We start from the raw sequence: 7500 nt of genomic DNA, 5'->3' as shown, positions 1-7500 counted from the left end.
GGGAGATCTGGGAAGGAGGGAGTTCTGGGAAGGAGGGAGTTCTGGGAAGGAGGGAGTTCTGGGATGGAGGGAGATCTGGGATGGAGGGAGATCTGGGATGGAGGGAGATCTGGGATGGAGGGAGATCTGGGAAGGAGGGAGTTCTGGGATGGAGGGAGATCTGGGAAGGAGGGAGTTCTGGGATGGAGGGAGATCTGGGAAGGAGGGAGTTCTGGGAAGGAGGGAGTTCTGGGAAGGAGGGAGATCTGGGAAGGAGGAATGAAAGGAGGGAGATCTGGGAAGGAGGGAGGAAACGAGGGAGATCTGGAAAGGAGGGAGATGAGGAAAGGAGGGAGATCTGAGAAGGAGGAATGAAAGGAGGGAGATCTGGGAAGGAGCGAGGAAACGAGGGAGATCTGGGAAGGAGTGAGGAAAGGAAGGAATATCTAGGAAAGAGGGAGGAAAGGGAGATCTGGAAAGGAGGGAGAACTGGAAAGGAGGGATGAAAGGAGGGAGATCTGGGAAGGAGGGAGGTCTGGGAAGGAGGGAGGAAAGGAGAGAGATCTGGAAAGGACAGAGATCTGGGAAGGAGGGAGATCTGGGAAGAAGGAGGACTCAGGGTGATACATCTCCATCAACATGTTAGTGCTACCCAGCTCTCTCTCTCTCTCTCTCTCTCTCTGTCTCTCTCTCTCTCTCTGTGTCTCTCTCTCTGTCTTTCTCTCTCTCTCTCTCTCTGTCTCTCTCTCAGTCTCTCAGTCTCTCTCTCTCTCTCTCTCGCTCTCTCTCTCTGTCTCTCTCTCTCTGTCTCTCTCTGACAAGTTCTTGATATGTCAAACTTTTACAGTTGCTGACAGTTTATCATTTTTTTTTGCAGACTAGACTGTAATAATGAAACAAACCTGTTTTAAACCTGTCTGGTGTTGAGATAGTTCTCCTGTGACCCTTCTAACATCTGAGACCGTTGATCCATTGGAAAACTCTTCCTGAACTCTTTGTTGTGGTGCCTCTCCACGTAGATTCATAAAAGAACACCTCTTTGATATGAATACTGGGGATAATCACTAACAGTCCCCTACGTTTGTAGAGTTTTATACCTAAATACACATGTTGAGGCTACAGGCAGGGTTTTAATTTATTACCCTGTACCAGAAACATCTGGGCCGGCGGCGCGGATCTCATAAAAGTAAATAAAAACCTGTTTGTGACATGTAGAACAAATGTCCGAGGTAAGTGAGCTTTGTAAAAAGTAAATTTCCTGTGAAACGGCCCGTTTTTTTTTGGGGGGGGGGGGGGGGGGGGGGGGATGAAAGCGCGGCAGGAATATTGGACCATAATTTCAGCGCCGTGTCATCGGTCACAATGAGAGAATCTGGTCTGGCGTGCGTCTCTCTGGGCCGGGTTCTTTTCCTCCGTCTACACAACCTTCTCTCCTTCTTCCCTTTTTGAAGACTTTCAAAGAGATTTTGTAGCAAGAGATTCACTGCAAAGGGTTTCCCGTTGTGTGTAACTTAGATAAAGGATGTTCGTCAAGCAACACATACACTATATATACAAAAGTATGTGGACACCCCTTTCAAATTAGTGGATTCGGCTATTTCACCTCACATCCGTTGCTGACTGGTGTATGAAATCGAGCACACAGTCATGCGATCTCCATAGACAAACATTGGCAGTAGAATGGCCTTACTGAAGAGCTCGGTGACTTTCAACGTGGCACTGTCATAAGGATGCCACCTTTCCAACAAGTCAGTTTGTCACATTTCTGACCTGCTAGTGCTGCCCTTGGTCAAATGTTAATGCTGTTACTGTGAAGTGGAAACGTCTAGGAGCAACATCGGCTCCGCAGCGAAGTGGTAGGCCACACAAGGTCACAGAACGGGACCGCAGAGTGCTGAAGCACAGCGCGTAAAAATCGTCTGTCCTCGGTTGCAACACTCCCTACCGAGTTCCAAACTGCCTCTAGAAGCAACGTCAGCACAAGAACTGTTCGTCTGGAGCTTCTTAAAATGGGTTTCCATGGCCGAGCAGCCGGACACAAGCCTAAGATCACCATGCGCATTGTCAAGCGTCGTCTGGAGTTGGACTCTTGAGCAGTGGAAACGCGTTCTCTGGAGGGATGAATCACGGTTCACCATCTGGCAGTCCGATGGACCAATCTGGGTTTGGCGGATGCCAGGAGAACACTACCTGCCCCATAGTGCCAACTGTAAAGTTTGGTGGGTGAGGAATAATGGTCTGGGGCTGTTTTTCAAGGTTCAGACTAGGCCCCTTACTTCCAGTGAAGGGAAATCTTCACTCTACAGCATACAATGACATTCTAGACAATTCTGTGCTTCCAACTTTGTGGCAACAGTTTTGGGGAGGCCCTTTCCTGTTTCAGTATGACATTGCCCCCGTGCACAAAGCAAGGTTCATACAGAAATGGTTTGTCGATCGGTGTGGAAGAACTTGACTGGCCTGCACAGAGCCCTGACCTCAACCCCATCGAACACCTTTGGGATGAATTGGAACGCTGACTGCGAGTCAGGCCTAACCGCCCAACATCAGTGTCCGACCTCACTAATGCTCTTGTGGCTGAATGGAAGCAAGTCCCCGTAGCAATGTTCCAACATCTAGTGGAAACTCTTCCCAGAAGAGTGGAGGCTGTTATAGCAGCAATGTTCCAACATCTAGTGGATACTCTTCCCAGAAGAGTGGAGGCTGTTATAGCAGCAATGTCCCAACAACTAGTGGAAACTCTTCCCAGAAGAGTGGAGGCTGTTATAGCAGCAATGTTCCAACATCTAGTGGAAACTCTTCCCAGAAGAGTGGAGGCTGTTGTAGCAGCAAAGAGGGGGGACCAACTCCATTTTAATGAGCTTAGAATGAGATGTTCGACGAGCAAGTGTCCACATACTATTGGTAGTGTAGTTTATCCACATACTATTGGTAGTGTAGTGTAGTTTATCCACATACTATTGGTAGTGTAGTGTAGTTTATCCACATACTATTGGTAGTGTAGTTTATCAATCGGAAGAAGAAGAAAGAAAATGTGTAGTTAAAAAGAAGAACAGGACAGATTTATTAAATATGAAAGTTGATGTATATTCACATATTTTATCCCTTAAAAAGAATATTAGTGATAGCAGCTGGTCTGGTCTTCTCTTCATAGGTATAGAGATGTTTGGTTCTATAAAACCATTTGTTTCATTAGCCTTTCTCCTTGGCATTGTGGGTACACATGCTACCCTACCGTTGTCCGAGGAAGGCTTGTTATGACTGTTGTCAAGAAGAGTTTTATACTGGACATCTGGGGAGAAGAGGTCTTAGTGGTCAGATAGAGGAATGTGACACACTTTCACAGCCAATCAGATGAGCTCATTAAGTTATTTGTTTGTTTACATTCGCTGCTCACTCAAACAGGGGAGAGCGAGAGAGACTGGGAGAGAGACTAGGAGACAGACAGACAGAGAGAGAGACAGACCGAGAGAGAGAGAGAGAGAGACAGACCGAGAGAGAGAGAGAGAGACAGACCGAGAGATAGAGAGAGAGAGCGACAGACAGACAGACAGACAGACAGACAGACAGCTAAGAGAGAGTTGAGTACACATCTGCCTCTAAGCCTGAATTCCAACATGTTTGGGCAATGTCCACATCCGATGTTCTGCTGCCTGTGATCCTGTCTGTGTGTTCCTCATCTGTGGCTTGACAGACTACGGAACTCGGGGTGAAGATTTAACACCCAGTTTGTTCATGTACAGACAGGAGATTAGATGATGTACTAACACAGTCCAGAGATGTTGTTTCCTAAGGGATCAGCGATAGGATATTTGTGCGTTAGAATTGACACCTATATAGGTATTTTATTTGTGGACGGACAGTGACAGTCAGAATATTTTTATATTTTTTGTTTATTATCTATTTCACTTGATTTGTCATGTTTCCCATGCCAATAAAGCCCTTGAATTGAATTGAATTGAATTGAATTGACAGATATTGAGGGGGACAGAGAGAAGGGGCCGAGGTGGGATCCGTAACCCTGTCACCAGTGGGTATATGTGGTCCAGATTTGGCTGCGTTAACACTACACCACAGCAGGGTATTCTGTATGATCTGTGTGCGTTAGGATAGTATACTGTATTATATTGTATTATATTGTATTATATTGTAGTCTATTGTAGTCTATTGTATTATATTGTAGTCTATTGTATTATATTGTAGTCTACTGTATTATATTGTATTATATTGTATTCTATTGTATTCTATTGTAGTATATTGTATTATATTGTATTCTATTGTATTATATTGTAGTCTATTGTATTATATTGTAGTCTACTGTATTATATTGTATTATATTGTATTCTATTGTATTCTATTGTAGTATATTGTATTATATTGTATTCTATTGTATTATATTGTAGTCTATTGTATTATATTGTAGTCTATTGTAGTCTATTGTAGTCTATTGTATTATATTGTAGTCTATTGTAGTATATTGTATTATATTGTATTATATTGTAGTCTATTGTATTATATTGTAGTATATTGTATTATATTGTATTCTATTGTATTCTATTGTAGTATATTGTATTATATTGTATTATATTGTATTATATTGTATTATATTGTAGTCTATTGTAGTATATTGTATTATATTGTATTATATTGTATTATATTGTAGTCTATTGTATTATATTGTAGTATATTGTATTATATTGTAGTCTATTGTATTATATTGTATTATATTGTATTATATTGTAGTCTATTGTAGTATATTGTATTATATTGTAGTCTATTGTAGTCTATTGTAGTATATTGTATTATATTGTATTATATTGTAGTCTATTGTATTATATTGTAGTATATTGTATTATATTGTAGTCTATTGTATTATATTGTATTATATTGTATTATATTGTATTATATTGTATTATATTGTAGTCTATTGTATTATATTGTATTATATTGTAGTCTATTGTAGTCTATTGTAGTATATTGTATTATATTGTATTATATTGTAGTCTATTGTATTATATTGTAGTATATTGTATTATATTGTAGTCTATTGTATTATATTGTATTATATTGTATTATATTGTAGTCTATTGTAGTATGTTGTATTATATTGTATTATATTGTAGTCTATTGTAGTCTATTGTATTATATTGTAGTCTATTGTAGTCTATTGTAGTCTATTGTAGTATATTGTATTATATTGTAGTCTATTGTAGTCTATTGTAGTATATTGTATTATATTGTATTATATTGTAGTCTATTGTATTATATTGTAGTATATTGTATTATATTGTAGTCTATTGTATTATATTGTATTATATTGTATTATATTGTATTATATTGTAGTCTATTGTATTATATTGTAGTCTATTGTAGTCTATTGTATTATATTGTAGTCTATTGTAGTCTATTGTAGTATATTGTATTATATTGTATTATATTGTATTATATTGTAGTCTATTGTAGTCTATTGTATTATATTGTAGTCTATTGTAGTCTATTGTAGTCTATTGTAGTATATTGTATTATATTGTAGTCTATTGTAGTCTATTGTAGTATATTGTATTATATTGTATTATATTGTAGTCTATTGTATTATATTGTAGTATATTGTATTATATTGTAGTCTATTGTATTATATTGTATTATATTGTATTATATTGTATTATATTGTAGTCTATTGTATTATATTGTAGTATATTGTATTATATTGTATTATATTGTAGTCTATTGTATTATATTGTAGTATATTGTATTATATTGTAGTCTATTGTATTATATTGTATTATATTGTATTATATTGTAGTCTATTGTAGTATGTTGTATTATATTGTATTATATTGTAGTCTATTGTAGTCTATTGTATTATATTGTAGTCTATTGTAGTCTATTGTAGTCTATTGTAGTATATTGTATTATATTGTAGTCTATTGTAGTCTATTGTAGTATATTGTATTATATTGTATTATATTGTAGTCTATTGTATTATATTGTAGTATATTGTATTATATTGTAGTCTATTGTATTATATTGTATTATATTGTATTATATTGTAGTCTATTGTAGTATATTGTATTATATTGTATTATATTGTAGTCTATTGTAGTCTATTGTAGTCTATTGTAGTATATTGTATTATATTGTAGTCTATTGTATTATATTGTAGTCTATTGTAGTCTATTGTATTCTATTGTATTCTATTGTATTATATTGTATTATATTGTATTCTATTGTATTATATTGTATTCTATTGTATTATATTGTATTATATTGTATTATATTGTAGTCTATTGTAGTCTATTGTAGTCTATTGTAGTATATTGTATTATATTGTATTATATTGTAGTCTATTGTAGTATATTGTATTATATTGTATTATATTGTAGTCTATTGTAGTATATTGTATTATATTGTAGTCTATTGTATTATATTGTAGTCTATTGTAGTCTATTGTATTATATTGTATTCTATTGTATTCTATTGTATTATATTGTATTATATTGTATTATATTGTATTATATTGTATTATATTGTATTCTATTGTATTATATTGTATTATATTGTAGTATATTGTATTATATTGTAGTCTATTGTATTATATTGTAGTGTATTGTATTATATTGTAGTCTATTGTATTCTATTGTAGTCTATTGTATTATATTGTATTATATTGTATTCTATTGTAGTCTATTGTATTATATTGTAGTATATTGTATTATATTGTATTATATTGTATTCTATTGTAGTCTATTGTATTATATTGTAGTATATTGTATTATATTGTAGTCTATTGTATTATATTGTATTCTATTGTAGTCTATTGTATTCTATTGTAGTCTATTGTATTATATTGTAGTCTATTGTATTATATTGTATTCTATTGTAGTCTATTGTATTATATTGTAGTCTATTGTAGTCTATTGTAGTCTATTGTAGTCTATTGTATTTTATTGTATTCTATTGTAGTCTATTGTATTATATTGTAGTCTATTGTAGTCTATTGTAGTCTATTGTATTATATTGTATTATATTGTATTATATTGTAGTCTATTGTAGTCTATTGTAGTATATTGTATTCTATTGTATTATATTGTAGTCTATTGTAGTCTATTGTATTATATTGTAGTCTATTGTATTATATTGTATTCTATTGTAGTCTATTGTATTATATTGTAGTCTATTGTAGTCTATTGTAGTCTATTGTAGTATATTGTATTATATTGTATTATATTGTAGTCTATTGTAGTCTATTGTAGTCTATTGTAGTATATTGTATTATATTGTATTATATTGTATTATATTGTAGTCTATTGTAGTCTATTGTATTCTATTGTAGTCTATTGTAGTCTATTGTAGTCTATTGTAGTATATTGTATTATATTGTATTCTATTGTATTATATTGTAGTCTATTGTAGTCTATTGTAGTCTATTGTATTATCACCTCTCTCTGATAGATTTTAAAGGGTCTGTGTCATCTCTCTCTGATAGATTTTAAAGGGTCTGGTGTCACCTCTCTCTGATAG

The 7500-nt window shown here is 34.4% G+C and overlaps 1 protein-coding gene across 1 annotated transcript in view; it reads left to right on the top strand.

The window, feature by feature from the left end:
* LOC110490687 (leucine-rich repeat-containing G-protein coupled receptor 5-like) overlaps nucleotides 1–7500 on the top strand; it is a 119422-nt gene that overhangs the window by 26577 nt on the left and 85345 nt on the right. The window lies entirely within an intron of this gene.

This window comes from Oncorhynchus mykiss, chromosome 15, assembly GCF_013265735.2.
Source record: "Oncorhynchus mykiss isolate Arlee chromosome 15, USDA_OmykA_1.1, whole genome shotgun sequence".
Classification (NCBI taxonomy): Eukaryota; Metazoa; Chordata; class Actinopteri; order Salmoniformes; family Salmonidae; genus Oncorhynchus; species Oncorhynchus mykiss.
The sequence above is the reverse complement of the archived record's forward strand: the minus strand, read 5'-3'. Positions and strand labels throughout refer to the sequence as shown.